At 39.2% G+C, this 21,223-nt stretch overlaps 1 protein-coding gene across 1 annotated transcript in view; it reads left to right on the top strand.

The window, feature by feature from the left end:
* Positions 1-395: 395 nt before the first annotated feature.
* ZBTB38 (zinc finger and BTB domain containing 38) overlaps positions 396-21,223 on the top strand; it is a 52,157-nt gene continuing 31,329 nt past the window's right edge. The window contains exon 1 of the mRNA XM_067558466.1: positions 396-475. The gene's annotated coding sequence lies outside the window, so the exon portion shown is untranslated. The remainder of the gene's footprint in view (positions 476-21,223) is intronic.

The raw sequence follows: 21,223 nt of genomic DNA, 5'->3' as shown, positions 1-21,223 counted from the left end.
CGCTGATTTCAAACACTTTCACGCGCAAAAAATTTTTGTAGTGTCCGTAGGGCCTTAAAATGTGTTTCCACTCTGAAAACAACTCAGTAAAAATGGCATCATTAGGTTCCCTGATTATTGTGTCTCATTGACCTCAGATCAAGCATGTTTGGATTACAGATAAAAGGATGCCTTCTTTCTCCTAATTGGCAATCTAGCAAACTCCACCTGGGTTCTGGAAGTGAAGCAGGATGCTTCTTGTTAATTGTCAGGGCATAAAGATTCTGCAGATGAAATTATGCCCTCATTAACACCTGTGTGACTCCACTGCCTGCAAATTAGACCTTTAGTGGCACCTGAGCAGTACTCCTATTACCTTCACTGAGGTTGCAGTGATGTTACAAATCAAAATTTAATACATCATTCTGATGGATTTGTTCAAGGAGGAAAAGGATCCAACTTCTGCTTTCTTAGCTGTGTTTATTCTGCAGTTACAGTAAGAGTAAAAATCAGTAAAACCTTATTTCAATCATGACTTGTACACATGTAGTTGAGGGAGAAAGTGCTGCTCCTAGGCAATCTCTTTTCAGAGAAGATTCAAACTTGGTGTTTGTCCAGATAGCACCCTACCATTCAAAACATTTCATTTTTGTTTGAATTTTCTACTTGGCTAGTGTAATTTGAAACACAATGACTGTTGTTTAATGAAACATAAATGATCACTTACACGGGTTAATACAGTAGGTGGGGACAGAGAAAACAAGCACTTGTTAAACAAAGGTTGTATTTCTTCTTCCCAACCCTGACTTTGCTTTGTCTTTAAATTTATCTGGAATGTGATCTCTTTGAGGCGGTGACCTGTCTTTTAATGTGTTTGGAAAGCAGCTAGCACAGCTATGTAAAGAGAAAGAAGCCTGACGTGCAAAATCCATTTCTCTTCTAATGGAATGTTTCTGTGCAATGACATTTTGAAGTCCTTTAGGACCTTGTTAAGTAAATAAAGCTGAAAACAGAAACATCTAGCTCCAATCCTGCAAGGTGCTGAGCACACTAAACTCACACTGAAGCTAATGATTGCTTGGTGGGAGATGCTTAGTACCTTCAGCTATCAGGATCTGGCAGAATCAGGATCTTATAACTGCTCTGTGCCTGGCTTTGTTATTCTGGTTGTGTGGGGAGCCATAGCTATTAGATGACAATTTTAATTATTAATGTTTTAAGAATGTAACATTTCCATTGTTCTGTTTTGTTCAGTAAAAAGGTCAGTGTGATTTAAAAGTGGTTAGGTGAAGACACTAGACATCTCAGGACATTGGTAATGTAATGAATAACAGCCTTTCACTGCTAAGTCACTGGTTCAGATCTGATTCAGGTGCGTAGAGCTCAGAAGCCATTAGCATGTGAAGGATCTATCTACAGCATAAGACACTCTGCAACAACTCATGCCCTTGTTGGCATCACAGCAGGGACATTAATAATTGATTAGGCATGGAGACTGAGTGACTCTATCGTTTCTACGGGTAGTATCTGCAGGTCTGAGTTTAAACATGCTGGCAGGGTTTATGGGGAAACTTCGAACTGTAGCTGACTGCACTGTACTTGTTTTGTGGCTTCAGTATCCTGCACTTTCATAATTCTAAATTAGTTTTTAAAAATCCCGTGGCCTCAGTTGCCTCTCTCAGACACTGATGAAGAGGAAGGGAAGATTTTATAATCCTGTCAAGGAAACAAATATGATAAAGCCAGAGTGCAAAAAGAAGAGGGGGAGAGAGGACATGCAGCATAAGTAAATGAGAAGCTGAATTCTGCTCTCTCACTAGTGTACATCAGGTGTAACTTCAGTTAAGGCAATGGAGCTACATCAGCTTTAAACTGGCATAAGTAGGGGATAATCATGGCCTGTGAGAACAAAAAACAGTGAAACTAAATTCCTGGAGGAAGGTGTGTCCTACTGTCAGATGTCCTGAAAATAATGTTTTCTTAAGACTATTAATATATTTGGTATCTTTTTCCTTGAGTGGTTTAATAAGGTGGTTAATGCTTGAAGTTGGTCTTAAGAGGCAGTTGTGCTGTAGGTGTAATGGCTGCAAGTTGAGCATCTTTGTAGTTCTTTACAGAGAGCTAATGTTGGTTTTGTATAGCGTAACCAGTAATAAGAACCAGTAACCAATAAGTGATGTTTTTCATGGATTGGACTTTATTTAGTAATTAAAGAGAGATCAGATAACTCAGTTTTGACTGAATTTATTAAACAATTGGTAGTAAATAACAGAAATTTTACTTTATACTTTACCGAAATCTGGAGAACCAAGCTTTGCAGTTAACGACAGTCTGATTTGTGTACTGTCTGATTCTGTTATTTGCTTACAACTTGGCATTCTTACTGTTTACAGTTTCATTTCTATTATTTCTTCCTTTTCACACACAGATGGATCTTATTTTTAGTATCTTTCATAACTTTTGTTACATTTCATGCATTTCCAACTGCATCATCAGACATGTTTGCTTATGTCCTTTCGGTGAGTACATCATATTTTGCTAATCGAAACACTTATTTTGATTAGTACATTGCTAAAATATTTATTCTTTACTTCACAATTCTTGCAGAAATATTGCACAGGTTATCATATTTTTCTGTAATAATGCAAGAAGCTAGTATTCTCTCTTTTTTTTTTTTTTTTTTTTTGCATAGCTGCATGATGGGAATCTGGCTCATAGGCACTCTACAAATGTTTATGAGAGTCTGCCTTATCCAATCATTCATAAATATATTAGCATATTGATATTGTTATAATTTTAATATGTAGCTAACACAACTGCTGATTACTCAGAGATCTCAAATCTATAGAGGAAGTTCCTGACATTCAGTTGTTGTGGTTCTTTCACAGATGTATCCATAAACTCCATCCTTTTGTTCTGTTTGTCCGAGATCTCTGTGTGGGGTCTAGTCTGTTATGTGAATTTCCAAGGATTATGACTTCCTTTAACTCCATACCAAGCTCTTCCAGGCCACGGATGAGCAGCAGCTGCCATGTTTGCATAGTAGGTGGTGGAGCTTAAATAACTCTCTAGGTTGAAAGACAAGGTAGGAGAGGTTATATCTTTTACTGGACCAACTTCTGGTGGTGAAAGAGACAAACTTCAGGTCCTGAAGAAGAGCTCAGTGTCACTCGAAAGCTTGTCTTTCACCAACAAAAGTTCGTCCAGTAAACGATATTACCTCACCCTTCTTGTCTCTCTGATATCCTGGGACCAACACAGCTGCAACAAAACTGCAAACAGTCTCTAGATTGACATCATCTTCTTCTGAAGGAAGTTGGTCATTACTTAATCACTGAAGGCAGAATGGGCAATAAAGGGGTGAGATGTGTGCCATCAGCTCAGAGCAGAAAAAAGACATCCATCGTCTTCACCAATGTACAGTGCTGGCGCTTCCCCCGCACTTTATATAATGTCTATTAGAATGGTATTTTAACATACACATAGCAGGTTCTGTCTGTTTATAGCAGAACAGGCTGAAAAACTCTGTAAAGAATATACGGACATTTTCCACTTTTTTGTCACTGAAATTTTGAAACATTTGTAAAATTGATTAATTCTAATCGCTAGGGCCCCGATCTTACGTGAAGAACAAAGTGAGAAGACCCTTATGTCCATATCGAGCGTCATTGAAGTAACTGGCAACCAGGGTGCATCTGCAGTTCTCTATTCAGGGTCAAGGCCCTGGTGTTGTAGGCCTTGGGTTGTAGGTTGTAGGTGCAATGCTAATTTAAATTTGTAAGTGGGCAGCAATCACAGTTTGGGTGCTAGACAATATAGAAATTGCCTTTTGACAAAAATATAATGATCAAAGTTCCCTGGACATAAACTACCAGAGTGATAACTATGAATACACATGAATCTGTTTTACCACAGGCAATGTGCTTGCTTGTTTCTGCTTACAAATAGCATGAAAATAATTTCTGAGGCCCTTTAGGCTGTGGTGGACAGCTGGCTGATAGTTATTCCCCAGGATCTGATTTATTTTAAATTGTTTTTCACGTTCACATACTGAACTGGTATGGATTTCAGTCTTTTAAAAAAAAATAAAATAAAATCTAAGGCCCTAGTGTTTAATCTATGTATCTTCATAACACCCCTGTGAGGCAAAGAAATTCTGTTATCTTCATTTTACGGATGGAGAACTGAGGCACAGTTATTTGCCCAAAGTTACACAGGCAGTCCACGGTGGAGCAGATAATTGAACCTGGTCTCCAAAGCTATCACCTTTGCTCCTGGACTATCTTTCCTCTCCTAAATGAGCGTATTTAGTTGTTTTTGGCTTTTGTGACACATCTAGGATGTTATTGTGAGTTAGGCACTGTAGATGGAGTTCAGAAGGTTTTATTGATGGATGTATTTCTTATCCAAGGAACATAGATTTCAGGGTTGGGACAAATGGAAGTATATTTTATTTTCATTAGCTATTTATAATTTTAAATTGGAACTGCACACAAAATAAAACTGGTTACAGCAAAAATGTACTGTATATTTGGCTAAATAAGACATATTTAAAATCTTCAGATATACCTTCTTGGTAGACTATGTTGAAAATTCTGCACTAATTGAAAACTCTAGCTCATCACCTTCCCACCTTCTGCCAGCTGGTGGAGAGGGTTATATATTGCCTACTTCCTGGTATATCTTTCTGATTTTTGGGTCCCGACAATATTTTGCCTCTTACCTTGATGCCATATGTAAAACCTAAGAACTATTAGCTACTAGCTTCTGACAACCCAGTAAAGATTTCAAATCTCTGAAACAAGGTTAGATCCCATTTAAGTCAGTGTAAAACACTGTCCTTTTATAGTGCCAGGCAAAAGGAAAAAGGGAGCTAATTGCCAACAATCAATGAAAATTAAAAAATTCGAGCTAGTGTCATGAAAACAGGAGGAGCAAGGACAGTCACATGGCTAGAATTATTGAAATCGGTACAATTCAGGGGATCCGGTAAAACCCAAATTAAGGTACAAAATATTGTACAGTTGTACGAAGTATTCAGTGATGTGGGTATTTCACTTAGGGTAGTATAAAATGAGATTACACAATATTTTGTTACTAAATTGTATTTTTCCTGTAGACAGTGTGAATAAATGAGGCTTGTATCAATAGTGTTTAACTTCAGTATGTTTCTACATTGTCTGTGATTATGTGAGCCCAGAAAACTCAAACACACACAAAATTAAGCAGCTGATGGAAGAATGACAAGCAGGTGCGTGCTTCAGTGGTTTTGTAGGAATAAAATTGTAATTGTAACCCTGTAGCTTAATTCAGAGGTTTTTAATTGTAATTGTAACCCTGTAGATTAATTCATAGCTTTCAATTCATACCCTTATTTGTGTCAACCTCTATATGGTTATTATTGAAATCGTGTAACATTTGAACTTCTCTCAGTCATACTCCACATTGTGAATATAAAACCCCATTTTGACCTATGTACTCCATCTTGTGTAAAAACCCCATTTTGACCCTATGTACTCCATCTTGTGTCAAACCCTTTCTAAACCTTTAGATGAATAAGATAGTTATCTGAACAAGGTATGAATGGAGGCTGTATGTGTGTGTGAGTCAGACCCAAACTGCCAGCTTGTCTTGATGAAGTTGTCCTGATGAAGTGTGAAGTCCATCCTAGGCTGAAGAGTGTGAACATAGCCCCAAAAAGCAAAGAAGGATCCACCCCAGAAAAACTTAATCAAACTTAATCAAGACATCAAAGAACAAGCTGAAAGTCACGTCTGCTATTGTACCAGCAATCAAGGGTCACAGAGAAGCGACGTGACACAGCAGAACTGAAAAACCTATAAAAGACTGGGTGAGATTTCAAGGCTTTGGGGGAAAAACAGCGTTCTACATATCATCTAAAGAAGAGCATCGGTGCGCGCCCGACAAGGACCCTGCTCTCCTCGTGCCCAGCTTCCCTGGCCAGGTAGCTGCCACGAGCCATGAACTCCAGCAACGAACCCTAGCTACGATCTCAAGCCACAATCAGGACTGGTAGCTATATATAAAACTATAGAACGCTTTCTGGTATGTTTGGGCGCGTGCATGTATGTGTGTGTGTGTGTGTATGTGTAGGTTTAAGTTAGTTATTACTTTAGTTTCTGTCAATAAATGCGGCATACTGCCTTTTCCCCTTGAAAAAGTCCCGAGTGCTTAATTTTGCACAACAGTTTATGCACAGGCCTGAGAGTCAAGTAGTATGAAATCTATTCTTGGCCCTGACGCTAATTTGTTGGGTGATGCTGAGTTGCTCAGTTAAGCTGTCTGGGCTTTATTCAGTGTTGCCCTATGGCCAGTTTGCCTTAACTACTGCTGAAGGAAAGTGGTCGGAAGGCAAGTGCAAACCCCCATGGAAAAACACACTGGCACAGGCGGCTTCTGTACCTGGTACAGAACTGTGTCCACTAGCTCTGCTCTGGCTCCTCGGTCAGCATTCCAGAATGATACAAGGCAGGCTGGACAAGGGAAGAGACTGATCAGGGCAGTGGGAGCATGAACAGGGTGGACCTATGCTTCAGTATCCCTGCAGTAGCCCAAGTTAAGTTAGCCCTCATGGCTTCACTAACTTACGCCAGGGGCCCCATCTGTCCACAGTATCCTCTAAAGAGGAGAGGCACAAGCTTCCCTCCTTTTCATCTCTGTGTTTGTGCCCCAAGACAAACTGGAGATCCATTGGCTTATGGCCAAGCTTTTTCAGGGTTCATGCTCTCTGCAGCTTCTCCAGGCTAACATTCCCTCCCAGCTTTGCATTTCTACCTGTCCTTAATTGTGTGTGTGAGAACTGCACTTGAATTTTTGGATATGTCAGAGCTCCAAGGTTCTTTGATTTATTTGTCCCTCCCCCATGTGTTTTCAATAGGAGAGAAAAATGAGTTACCTAATAGTTTGTCTGAATGTTGGAGCCAGTCGGCACAGCCAGCAACATTTCAGTGCTAGAATATGGTAACTCAGTTTGGCAGTGTTCCACTCCATTGGCTCTGTATGTGTATGTTGAGGTGTGCATGGGCAGAAGAAGTTCTAGACATCAATCTATGCCTGTAAGAACAACTGCAAGACTGAATTATTTCAGTAGGTTCAAATATAGCCAGTCATTGGGGATGGATTCCTTCCCACGGTCCCTCAGAGTCAAAGTTCTGTAGAAGTTTTAGCATTCCACACTGATAGTGCCTCTTTGCAAATTCAACTGGCTCCAGAGAAACTGGTTGAGTTACCTTGCACAATTAGTATACATACTATTCTTTAATGCTTCTTTGCAGAGCTACTGTCACTGGACACACAGGACCTACTATTCCACCTCAGTCAAAAAATCCATTAGCCAAACTGTTAGATTACACCCATTCAATCCCATTGATCAGACAGCATTGTCTAGTGGCTACATGGGTGTAACAGAGAAGAAATGAGTTGTCGAGAGGAGACTCTTATGCATCTGTCTCCTCTTACAGGCCAAAAAGAAAATCTACATCAGTAGCCAATCAGCTGTGTACAAATAAACTGTGCTTTAGCCCACTAAATTTTCCTCCATTACCTTGTCATCATGCTACTGCATGATTTTATCTCAGAAATGTTGATCAAAGAGTCACCTGTTGGTTATTTTGTGTCAAATTTTGTTGCATGAGAGACTTAGCTAAGTATAGTTTAGGATATTGGCTTTTCAAAGCCTTCAGGAGGAAATGAAAGAGCATCACTTGGTTTCCAACAGATTTCAGAGAACAATTAAGTGCCTAGTTTAGTGTAAGCTTCCTCCTAGCAAATATAGTGTGGTTTTGAAATCCCATTTTTTAAACTTTTGTATCTGACATCCCCTTTTCAGGTGACAAACAAAGATCTCTCTTAGCTATGAGGAGTGCTGCATAGTCTCTTTATTTTATACAGTGCAACAGTAAGATTAGTAGGCTTGAGCACAGGGTCCAGGATTCTGTTCACTAGCACCCTGTATGACATTGGGCAAGTCACTTAGCCCCTCTCTGTCTCTCCATGTGTAAAATTGGAATGATAATACCTTACAGGGCTGTAATGAGGCTCAATTAATGTTTATAATCAGCACTGAGATCATTGGATAGAATGTGCTATTGAAGGGCATTGTTATTAACAGAGCCTTTTCTGCAGTTGCATTTTAACAGGTTAGTGCTGCTAGTTTTGCCATTAGTTTTGTTCTTAAAATTAACAGAGTTTCATTCTGATGACGAGAACATCCTCTGCCTTTGCCTCCCTGGGCAGACCCTATGGGGAAGGGGAGAAGTAGTTTCACTTTTGGGAGGCCAGAAAGGTACTGAGCCATTGTTTAGAGAGAATGATTTCATTTCTCAGATGATATAAGACTGATTCTTTTTTACAGTAGCTAGAGCCCCATCTACGCTGACCTCATTGTCATGTCTAAGTTTAAACACAGTTCATGGTAAACCAGTCCAGTTTGGTTGGTTGGGTGAAGAGCTGAAACCCTGTTGGAACAATTTTTTAAAATGGTTTTCTTGTCTAGGTAGGAGCTGCAAAATGGCTCTTAAACATGATAGTGGGACCTGTATAGGATGGGGTGTGATAGGGTGAGGCCACTGTAAGATGAGGTGTGACTGGGTGGACAAACCCCAGACTGGAACATAAAAAAAGGGATTAAAAATCTGGAGTTTACAGTTAATATTCCTGCTCATTAATATATAACTGGTTAATAGTCATGAAACCAGGCTTGAAGCCAGCTCTGCCCAACAACAGTTGCCAGGAGGGAATAAAAAGGGAAAGCAAGCTTCAGAGCTGGGCTGCGCTGTCGAAGGAATCTTGGGTCAGAGTCAGGGAGGACATAGCGGATGGGCCTCATGGTAGGAACCTTAGGGGCATCCAATACAGAGGGCAAAGGCTTGCCGTGGACTTCATGTTGTCTTATTGGTCATTTGTTTGTTGGTAAGTAAAACCCCAACAAGAGAGTGAGTTTTGACTCTACACAAGTTGGTAGAGTTGTGATGTGGAACTGGTAAGAAAGTAATTTGTTCAAATAGGTTTTAAGATTGGGATCTGTCTGACCTCTTAAGTGACATGTTTGATTTAATGATAACTCTGTCAGATCCAAAACAATTTTTACTGGAACATCTGAAGACATTTCTCTTCTGCTTGCTCTGGCACTAGTACTGTTAAAAACATTCTTGCAACTTTTTTTTTTAATAATGGGGAAAGTATATTATTCTCATTCTCATTGTTCTCTCAAACAGCTGAAGAGTTTCTGCACAAACTTAAAAGAAAAATCATCTTTGTATGAGATCAATCCTGCAAAACTTTAGCCTGAAAGGCAAACTTTCAGAAAGCTGTGAGTGACTTCAAACAGGGGTTTATAAAGGCAAGTGTTATGCAACCTTAACTATAGGGATAGAGCTGATGAAATCTGCACCTACAATGAATAGAGTAAATATAGACTATATGCAATCCAAATTTTCCCTTTCCTAGAGTTTGTTGGTAACTCAAGCAGTGCAAAAAAAAACCCCACAAAGCTCACCATAAACTTTCTCCCAGGCTTGGCTATTTCTAGCATTTTCCTGTAGGATCTCCTTTGTCTCAATCCTGTTTCACATTGCTCTAGAACCAACTTCTCTTATCTTGGTTGACATTAATAAGCATGACTTAGCATGTATGCCTCTGTATCTCTATCCTGGGTGAGAGCATTTGGTGTGTTCAGAAGAACCCCTCCCTATGGAGGATCTTAGTAGGTATGTCTACACAGCAATTAAACACCCGTGGCTGTCTCTTGTCAGCTGACTTGGGCTGCAGGCCAGTAAAATGCCTTGTAAACATTCCAGCTCTCTCTCTGGAGCCTGAGGTCTGGGATCCTACTGGTGGAGAAAGGGCAGAGGAAAGAGGCAGAGCTCAGGCTCCAGTCCAAGCCCAACATCTACACTGCAATTTTATAGCCCCGCAGCCTGAGCCCTGCGAGCCTATGTCAGTGAAATGGGCCAGTCAGCGGTCTTGAACGGCGGTGTGGACATATAGGTGTCTGGTATTGTGTTACAGGGAGCTGCTGGATCTCACTATGGTCAGAGGAGAGAGGAAGTAGAGGATATAAAAGTAGAAGTGCCTATCAAGGCCAAAGGGAAAGGAAAATAGGTTTTAAAAAACTTATTGAGATGTGGGCTGACAAGTGACTCATGGAATTTAACATGAAGAGAAAAATAAAGTAATGATTGCAGGGTAAAAAAATTTAAAAAAAGGAATTCTGCCTTAAATGCAGTACACTAGTTGGGTATGGGAGTGATAGTGGGTAGAAACTTGAATGCATCAGTGCAATGTCTTGCAGCAGTTTAGAAAGCTACCAGGATACCAGGGTGTAGAACTAGAGGGTAGCCCACACACATGTCAAAAGAGGTCACACAGGCCAGCTTTTAATTGTTCAGAGACAGTGAGATAAGACCTCATCTTGAGTATTGTGATAACTTTGGATGTCACATTACAGGAAGAATATTGAAACAACTTGTAGTGCATTTGCACAGGTCAATAGAGCCATCACATCTTTTATATTCTGTGAAGGGACTTTTCTTTTAAAGGGATTCTGTTTGTATTTTAGTCCACACCAGTTTGTTTTCAGAAAATCTCAGGAATTGTAAAATGATTCTTTAGTTTGTCTATAGAGCAGAGGGGTTTGCCTGTTATGAATGTTTCACCAATTTACAACAGTGTGCACAGCCCTCTTTATAAAAAGATAGGTCTGAACCAAGGACAATGATATGTAACCAACCCCTAATCTAAAATTGAAGGTGAATCCCTTTAAACACAGTTTAAGCAGGGTCAGACTTCTTTTCCCATTACGTATCCTACAATTTTTACTGTTTTCTGAAGAATCTTAGCTTTCCTTTTAAAAAAGAGCAGTAGCCTTCTCAGTGTAAGTAATAAATTGCTGCTGCATCTAACCCAGCTATGCAGAAAACTATCCCGTACTATACAAGAAGAGCAAAGGTGTGAATTAATTTCTATTTACATCACTGAAGTGTTAATTTCATAGCCCATTTACGATCATGTGAATGCTCGTGTTGCGAATAGCAAAATACTGTGAAACAATCATTCTGCACACAAATGTACTGTGTATTTAAAAAAAAAATCTTAATTTCTCCTCAACCATCACTTTTCCATGACGGGCTCTTTCTTTGCCTCTGTAATACACTGATTTTTCTGACAGAAGTACATTAATTGGAGTTTTACCTGCCTCCTCATCCTTGGCGTTGTCCCTTATTCCTGACCTTCCTTCTTACATTAGTGATTGGAATATGGCACATCAACTACAGCCTATGGCATATACACCTTATCCCTGGAGAATCAGCAAACACCCTGGTAAAGCCCAGCAAGTGGCAGGGGACCCAATTTTCAGTGAGCCTCCAGTGTTCTGTGTTCTGTTATGGTGTTGTGTATATATGTTGGTCTATTCATTAAAAGGATGTGATCAACACCATCTAGCCTGCCGCACTAAGTGGTGGTGATCACAGTTTACCAAGCTCTTCTGTTTACCAGTCAGTTGTCCAATATCACCTATGACTATTGTGACCCTCCTGTTTTGGCTTGTGCACATCCCTTAGCTGGCAATCCATGCCCCTTTGGATCTGGAGAGGGCCAGAAAGCATGTTAGCTGGCCATAGTACTCCCTCCCTCAAGCATTAGGAATCCTAATGTTTTGCTGTGTGAGTGCACTAGAAAGAGAGAAGAGATTCCACATGAGCCCACTTTTCCTCTGCCTAGTCATCTGTGCACCCAGGCAGTAGACAGCAGGATTTGGCCCTGTGCCCGATGCATAAAGGTATACAACAGTTTAATGGAAAAATTACGCAGTGGTGGGGTACAGAACCCCTATCTATCTAAACTACTCTAAAGTCCTTATACCACGCTTGTCACCATGGTATCTAGGTTCCACCACAAAAAATAGGAAAAATTCCTTGAAATTATCACAGTTTTTTCCTTCAGAATTTTTAGTGCTCCTTGTTCTAAATCTCTGGCATCAACTCTATCTCAGGTTTCTTCAATTAAATTGACTTCTAAAAAAAAACTTGACAAGAATATTTTGAGAAAATTCAGCACGGTGGAGGGTTATATTGACACTTCTGGGTAATCTAACTGCAAGGTCTGATATGAACTTTACTGCACTAGCTGCAGTTAACTAACAGTTTTGTGTCAGGCAGTTTTATAACAAAATGTTCATTGCTTTGGGCTGAATTCTAATACATCTCTGTTGATATTTCATCAATTTACATACGTTCAGAGATTGTTCCAAAACAGAGTTTTAATTTGGGACAATCTTAAGCTGTAGGGAAGATTGCATTTGGATCTGAGGCTTTTGGTTTGGGTCCATCTCTTTATTTTCTTAGATTCAGCACTGTAACTTCTGACAGTTCAGGCGACCCAAACCAGTATTATGGGGGCTGGATTCTATGATTCAGTTGAGCCTAATGGCAATTAGGCCAGTGCGTATAATATTGGGAGGACTCACTAAATGTGGTCATAGAAGGGAAGACAGTCTCCTTCTCAGCCAAATGAATGTCAGTCTGCCAAGGGAGAAATTTAAATCAGACATGAAGCCTGAATCAATTTCTTTATGACTGAGCTCTGTCATGGACCTGCTAGCAGGAGAAATGAAAAGAAGACCTGTTAGAAAGATGATCAGTGGAAACTTCCCCAGTAGGCTTGCTAGCAGAATGACTCGTCTTACAGCTTTATCAGCAGGATGCAGCCCCTCCAGGGATGCTGTTCATTAGGAGTTCAAAGATTCGTAGGTTGTTTTGTTTTGTTTTTAAGGCCAGAAGGGACCATTAAATCATCTAGTTTGACCTCCTGTATAACACAGCCATAAAATGTCACCAGTCACCCTTGTATTGAGCCCAATAACTTGTTTAGCTAAAGCATCTTCAGCCCTCTCTCCCATCTATTTCTCCATCCCCACCTCAGTTATAAAGAGGCTAAACTCTACCAATAATACCAAAATTGTCAACATTAGACACTGGGTGGGATTTAAAAAGTGCTCGATGCTAGTTTAACTCTGCTCCTGTTCAAGCCATTGGTTGACTCCAATGGGAGCAGAGTTAGGCCAACAGCAAGCACTTCTGAAAATCCCACCTTCTTGTGTCATGTGGTTGATATTCTGAAGTGTGCAGTACCAGCTGCCACCACTATGGGAACTCCTGATAGGTCTGGATCTGCTCCTGCTGGTGGAAGCTGCGGTCCACCTGGCTGCCCCAGGGGACTTCCTTGCCGCACACAGGGAATGTCTTCTGCTGTAGTTCGCTCTGGTGATCAGCAGCCAGGTTTGAGTGCCCAGGTTAGCCTAGCCCAGAGGTGAGCAGCCATACTACAAAGCCCTGCCTGAGCTATTGTATCCTCACTGGTGCTGTGGTTCCCCCAGCTAAGACTTCTGGAGGAACACTGCATGATTATTTGTGCTACAGTAAGCTGAGTTGCTCTGTGATTCTATCCTAGTAAATTGTGGGAGAACATGTCTGTCCTGGGCACTTGGGAGGGAAGGGGCAGTGGAATCGGAGGATTGTCAGCTCTAGAGTGATTTGCATCACTGCTAAGTTCAATGGGTACCAGTGCGAGTGAAAGCCTCACACAGGTAGCCTATACCTCAACATGGCCCCGCTAGCCAGGTGTAAAGCACTATCACATTCAGGTGAGAGGTTTTGAGTGTGAACAGGACCCAATTTATAAGCAACCTGGAGTAGGAACCAGGGTTAGTTCTGCAATGAAAACAAGACTCTGGACTGAAGGTGGCTGAGGAAAGTGAACAAAGGCTTCTGTGGAGCTGATTTGCTTCAGCCCTAGAGAGGCATGAGTATTGGACTCCCTGCAGCCACAGTCTATCCATGTTGCCTCTCCTCCTGCTTCTGCAGACCCAGAAGCAAGTATCAGGGAAGTTTCTTAGCTGAAGGAAGGGGCATCTGATAGACTGGTGATAATGGGTATTAGGTAGGAGGAAAAGGATTTTGAGTCTGAGGCTGTGTTTTTGGCCGGAAAGCTTGCGTGTGTATGTGTGTGTTTAGGGGTTTTTCTAAGCATGAGTGGTGGGTTGGAGAACTTACAGATCTGAATGCATGTTTTTTTGTTTTCAAAATATACCTGGAGGGAATGGGGAGAGTTGGGGACAGGGAAGTGGAGGGGACATCTTGCTAATTGCATCCCCACCACTTATGTTGGGCAGCAGCCACCTCTGTCTCTGTCAAGTGAGAACTCCACTTGAATGGAAAGTGTATACCCATTATGTGGCACACACTTTCTGCAAGATCAGGTTCTCAGATTGTAACTTGCTTGCTATCACTTGCCTCTGTAGTGCAGAACCACTATAACAGCAGATAAATATGTAATTTAAAATGCAAAAACATTCTCAGTAACCAAAGATGTTCTAGTCAGTATCTGTTTTAGGTGGTGTTTGTTTTAAACAGTGCAAAAAGGCATACAATCTAATAACAGTAGTTCACATTTGACAAGATGCTGCAAATAAAATGAGGGAGCGTCTCACTTCCATCTGTTTAAAGGAGATTAATTTAAACTATAGAGTATAATTTTGCATATGATACTATGTCAGGGCAACCCAATTTATGGCCAAGATGGAAGTACCTGTACACAGGTACATTGACTTATTCCATGTATTCAGCAAGCTAAAATTCTGCCAAATTGGTTTAATCACATTTGAAATTTAGATGCAATGGTCGTGCATTCTGTGTAACAGATCTTATTTTCTATAACCACAGTTTTCACAGTTAGTTGGTTTCAGTGGATACAATCATATGAGGCAGACAGTGGGAAAGGTTCTATTCTGCAATTTGACTCCTTTGCACCGCTCCTGCAGGGAAAAGGGCCACAAAGCCACCAGATCTCCCCAGCTCAGGATTGTCCCGGTCTGCAGACAATCCCAACTGGCATAGCAGGCACAATCGGTTTGTATACGGCTGTGGCATTGCCTCCATGTTAGAAGTCACGGAGCACGGAAAGGAGTAATAGCTAGAGTGCTCTTGGCTGGAGTACTGGCTTTTAGGGTTTATACCCAGCTGGCATAGATTAGCGCAAACCAGGAAAGTACATAACTGGTTTTAAGTGCACAAGGCCCAGTGTGGAACCTGTCATAGCATCAAAGAACTAAGCTCTTTGGGGAGAGACTGTCATCTTGTTCTCTGATTGTACAGTGCCTACCATAGTGGGGTTCTGGTACATGCATGAGGCTCCTAGGTACTATGATAATACAAATGATTGACAATGTTAATAATATAGGAACTATAGTTGGCTTCTTTATGGTCCCAACCCTCTTAGCTATGCCCAGTGGACATTAGGCATAGCTGAGATTCTACGGTGGGATTTTCAAAAGTGTGTAAGGGAATTAGTCATAACTTTTGAACTAGTTTGTTAATTCCATTAGTTCCATGATAAAAAGAATGCTGGATACCTGGCATTAAAAACTGAGTGAAATTAGCTGTGGCTCAAGGCCATTGAAGTTAATGGATTATTTGAACATAATGGGTATCTGGCCTAAAGAGCCAGAAGACAATTCAACCAAAAATCATTGGGAAATAAAATACAAAAGGCAGAGATCCCACTTTTGCCATTTACTCTTATTATGTAATTCATATGGGGGTTAGCACAAAGTGGTCTTCCACAAAAATGCAAATGAGTATCCAGGAAGTTTGAGAACCCTCTTCTAGAGCATGGTTGTGATGGGTGAAACAGAATCGGAGTGAAACAGAATCAGATTCAAACAGGCCTTTTCTTAGGCCTTGTCTGCTACAGCTGGTTGGAATTATTTTTTAAAAAACAAAATCATTTTGGCAAAAACATCAAGTGTTACAATAGTGTCAAAAGTCTCATTTCGATGCTAGTGAAGCAAAATACTTCATTTTTTCATATCAAAATGACTTTTCAAAAATTTGTTTTTATATGATTTTTCAAACAAGTTAAAATATTTTAAGTTGGAACAAAATGTTTTGATTTTCTCAAAATGAAACATTTTGATCAACCCAAAACAAAACAAAAGTTGGAATTTTGTTTTACACTTAATTTTGAAATTCTTTGGTTTTGTTTCATTTCAGAATGGAAAAGTTTTCTAACTTAGAGAATGTCCCATGAAACTGAAAATCTGGTTCCACCCAGCTCTGTTGTCACACACACAAACTGTACTATTTTAACTCTACAGATGTAGTTAAAGCAGTATAACTCCCTCCCTTCCAGTGTGGACACAGTTATACTGGTATAAAAGTGCTTGTACCAGTATAGCTTATTCCCATGTGGGAAGGAGAATAAGTTGTACTGCTCAAAGACATCTTTATATTGAAACAACTGCATCCAAACTAGCTTTTGTATGGTTGTAAATATTTATATTAAAAAAAATCAACTCCCCCCAATCAAAAAATAGTTATACCAGAACAAAATCTGTATGTAGACCAGGCCTAAGTCTCTAGCTTAGCCTAAGAATTAAAGGGGAGATTTTCAGAAGTGTCTAAATTGCACCCATCACAATATCAGCTCTCATTGGTTATTTAAATTATTCACCATGAAACTTTCTGGAAAGCCTCAGAAACTTATTTCTTTACTAAAATTAACCTTTAAGAGAGCCATAAGTAAAATCAGGCAAATGCATAACCACGGGAATACATGTGAGCACTAAAAATGGCCCATTAGTGCATGCTTTGTCAAATGAATGAGACACACACAGGTTCAGGAGCAACCTTGGTCCATGATCAGTCAGTGGAGGTGAGGCACTTGCACATCAGATATGGGCTAATTGCTGTACAAGTGCCTCCTATTACCTGAACAACAAAACAGCAAAGCTTCTTGCCCTTCCTCAGGCAGGTTAAATAGTACTTGGACAGTTTACTAGGGAAATGGCAATCCCAAGAATGAAAGGGCAGATTATCTGCAGGACCTTATTGAAATCTGCCTCCAACTGCAGTTACACATCTTAAAGCAAACTTAGCAGCTGGATAATTGGGTTGTATCATCCCAAAAACTTAGCATGCTTGCCACACTTCCCAGTAAGACCAGTATACTTTACGCATGGGACCCAAATCCTCTTCCCTTAAAGTCAATGGGGGTTTCACCCTGGCTTTAAGATGGCTACGACAGGGACCATGATATCATATCTTCTTAAATTTCTTGCTAAGTCCTGAATCTTCAAAGATTCAAACACTACATGGAGCTAAACATTTTAATTGTGTATTGCAGTATTTGTATGACAAAAACAGACAGCTCCTAACAAAAGTACTAACTTCAATTATTTTGTAATCCTACATTAGAATGATGGCTGTTTTTGTAAGTCTGACTTCTTTTATTGCTGGCCTGGTTTCATTACTGCGTGACAGATGTGTTATTTATGGAAGGGAATTCTGCATATTTTAAAGCACAGACTGTTTGGATCATTTGATGCCCAGCCTTTAAACCAAACAGGACAAAATGCCAAAGCTGGATATATTTTCATAGCTAAAAATCTCCAAATTTCATAGAAAAATATTCACTTTAACCAAAATAAAACAAACAAAAAGACTATCTGATTAGACACTAAGGATTTTTTCTATTAGTTATTAGAAAGGGCTACATTTACTGTGTGTGTGTGTGTGTGTTATTGTGTGACTTATTTTCAGAATTAACAGTATAGTTATTATTAGCTGTCCCTTGTGGAAGATTGGAATTTACACAGAGAAGTAGTTAGCAATGCACACAAATATCCATTTATTTCAACACCAGGACAGAAACAATTTACATTTAATGATGCATTAGGCAAGTAAGAATGATTTTTAAAAATACCTTGATAAAATATATTCAGACTTTATTAGAATTTAGGAATAAACTGTCAGTTTCCCAAGATTTAAAGAGGTATTACTTGTGTGTAGTTCGGAGAAGGGAGGGGAAAAATATTGACGAGCCACAGAAAACATTTTCAAAAATAAGGAAATCTTCTTTCTGCAGCCAGGTAGATTTTAGGCTTTGCTTTACTTACCTGGCATTTCAGCCTTAAGGGAATGCAATTTGGATCATAGCAAGCTGTTCCATTTCTCTCTCATTCTCCCTTTGGGGACACATTGACAATGGAAATGTAGCACAACAGTTTTTGATTATTAGGCATTTTTTCAAAGCCTTAAATAAGCAGCTTTTTAAAATCTCTGTATATTTTTGTTCCACGTATTAAACATATGACTGTAATTTGAGTTTTTCAGGAAAATGAGGCATTCTTTGAAATGTGTACCTCTAATTATTTATAAAAATCTAATTCCCATGATTACTGTCACAATCTCTGCAAAGGGTGATACCAATTTAATGGCTACAGCCAAACAAGATGCACAGTATTAATCTCAAAAGATAAAGATATTCTGTGAGATTTTGTATTTCTGCGGATGTTTAATTTTTTTAAACCACTTTAGTCATAAAAAACCCGACATCACTTCAGTGGCTGCATTGACCTCCATGATGTTAGAATGTCATTGTGCAACTGTAGCTAAGAAAATCCTCTGAGAAAAAACAAAGAAGCATTGCATCTCACCATAACATGAGATGTGCACATACAGTACGTAGAATTCATACTGTGGTAATGAGTTGTTGCTTTCAGTTTGATTAGACAATCATTGTTTTGTTTTTCTTGCTTTGACAGTGAGTGTGTTTGTATGCTGCTTAAGTCTTCTTAGCATTATTTAGGTCAGTATACTTATGATGGCTTTCATGGTCTGTAATGTCTGATACAATGTGCGAAGGAAATCAGCATTAATTTTTCCTATATTCTCTTTTAGTTTATTACTTCTAAGGATGGAAGAACATTTTGTAATTAATCAAAATTCTAAACAACAAAGTATCTGCCATTTCTATATTGCAGATATATTTAGTTCTAACATTGCTTGTGGTTAACAGGGTGTAGCATAGACACAGACAGCTGATCTTGCAGTCAGACCCTGTGCTCTTGTGGTTTTGTCAATACTGCTCAGGATTTTGACAAGCTGTTACAACATACAGCATTTTTTAAAAAATCAAAATGAAATATTTAGCATTGATGGGAGGGTTTCTGATATTGTCTTTTTATTAATTAGAATATTTTAAAGGCTTAAAAATTGAGAGCATAGCAAATGAATCTAGAATCGAATACATACTGTATGAAATCTTTCTTCATCCAGGGATATTACTGTAGTCATTCCAGCCTTTCTTCAGTAAGCAAAAAGATTGGGTTATTTTCCTCAGCAGAAGGATGCTGTGGCTACACAGACAGGTTTTGATAAGAGCTTGAAATACCTACTACTGTATCATTGCAGAATTTGGAGTTTGCTGAACGGTGTTTAGTGACTGGGGCTCATCTTGCATCACCAGTTGATGACATTTTTCTTTGTTCCCTCCCACGCAGTTGAACCAAGACTGTAGCTGATGTGCAGTGTCACTTACAACATTAATCAGATACTGCATTTAAGGTGAGCTGTCCCTTGCCTCCACCCTTAACAGAGCCGTGCTGCAGTATGTATCTTACTCCTACAAGCCTAAAATGGCAGGCAGGATTAACGTTGCTTGTGCTGTGTGCATGCTGTGTATAGAATTCATTATACCATGCCTAGTATTTCAAATGTGAGTATGTAAATGCTCTATGTGCCATATCATGCAGTATTGAAGACTTGTTTATGCTTCATTACAGGCTTAGATATTTAAGCATCACCTTTAGAATTCTATTTCATTTGCAGTGCAGTGAGCTGTTAGCTTGTCATCACATTCAAAATACAGTATTAGCCCTTAAAAAAATAGCAAACTCTGCTTCCAGATGGTGTCACCTTTTTTCTTCTTATAGGTTAAATAATGAATGTTGTATTGTTAATTAATGTGAATATCAAATTAAAGCTCTTGAAAGGTACATATTTATTATGCAGGTAGGAGGCATGTCCAATCTATTTTTAACTCTTACGCAGTCCACGTTGTGCAATGGGCTTTGGTTGTCGAGTTTATATTTTCAGCAGTGATATCAATAGGCTGATTTTCAGCAAATGTGACAAGTGGCCTTTGCAGTGGTCAGCTTCACGCTTTGAACCCTCTGAGGGTAAGGGGGGACAACGTTGTGTTGCAGTTTTGGAAAACCTTGGATGTGGACATCTTTTTTTTTTTTCCCCCCCTCCCCACTCCTGCATTCCCTATTGATAAATTCAGTTCCTATGATCACAGTCTATTCAAGCTGCTTCCCATCTGATTTTTGACAACTGCTTCTAAAAATTTATCAAGAAGACCGAGAAATCAGTTGATCTCCATCGCTTTACATAAAAATGGCTGGGTATATTGCCATGTTAACACTGCATTAGGAGGTACACACAGGTAGGTTGATATTTGCATGTTTTATAGATTTCTCATTCAGTGCTGCAAAGACATAAAGTGGGTATAAAAATGTATTTAACAGTTAATTTAAAAAACCCCAACAACCTAATACTAAATTGTATGGCTTCTCATATTGGCATGACAATTGTTTTCACCTGATAAAACAATCTGTTGTGAAAGTGAAGCAATCATGTCTGTTAAAATAATCATTTGTAATAAGGGCGTGGCAACGCTTATGCAACAAAAGAATTTTTGAAAAGCCTATTGATTCAATTGCATTTTAAAATCTATTTTGAAAATTATTGAACTTGTAGTTAAAATGCAAAAATAAAACTTAAGATGGGTAAGAAAAATGAAAAATATTTAAATTCTACCATAGGAAGCGGTCTTTCAACATGTTTTGTGAAAGCTTAAATAAAGATTAATTTGCTTTGATAGAGATATTTTCTATATCAGGTACCAGAAGAAAACCTACAGTATTTCTTTTTATGTTAAGGTGTAAGATTTTTAGAATTAGATATAGATGGCCCTGTCAGATTAAACTGGACATCAGTTCAGTGCAGTATAGTCTATTTCAAACAAAAATGGTTTAGAAATTAAAACCAATCAGTTCTAGATACAAAAGCCTGAATTTGAGCAATTTTTAAAAATAAATGATCAGTATTGTACTTCTGAGACCAACTTCTGAAATATATTTATTTCAGATTAATACTGGGCCAGAATCTGTTTCCTTGGCAACCAAATCCTGTTACAAAGTGCGTAGTAGACATGCAAAGGAAGTTATTCTTGTTTCATATTATGCAAATGTAAATTTTGCTGTGAAGTTACTTTTCAGTTCTAAATGAGAAATTGATGTCATTTAATGTTTCCATGCGATTATCATTTCTTAAATGACGCCATGTTTGTAAAACTGCATATCAGAAAACAGCTTTTTCCT

Source organism: Emydura macquarii, unplaced genomic scaffold, assembly GCF_026122565.2.
Source record: "Emydura macquarii macquarii isolate MOO-44397 ecotype Brisbane River unplaced genomic scaffold, CSIRO-AGI_Emac_v2 contig_18, whole genome shotgun sequence".
Taxonomy (NCBI): domain Eukaryota; kingdom Metazoa; phylum Chordata; order Testudines; family Chelidae; genus Emydura; species Emydura macquarii.
The sequence above is the reverse complement of the archived record's forward strand: the minus strand, read 5'-3'. Positions and strand labels throughout refer to the sequence as shown.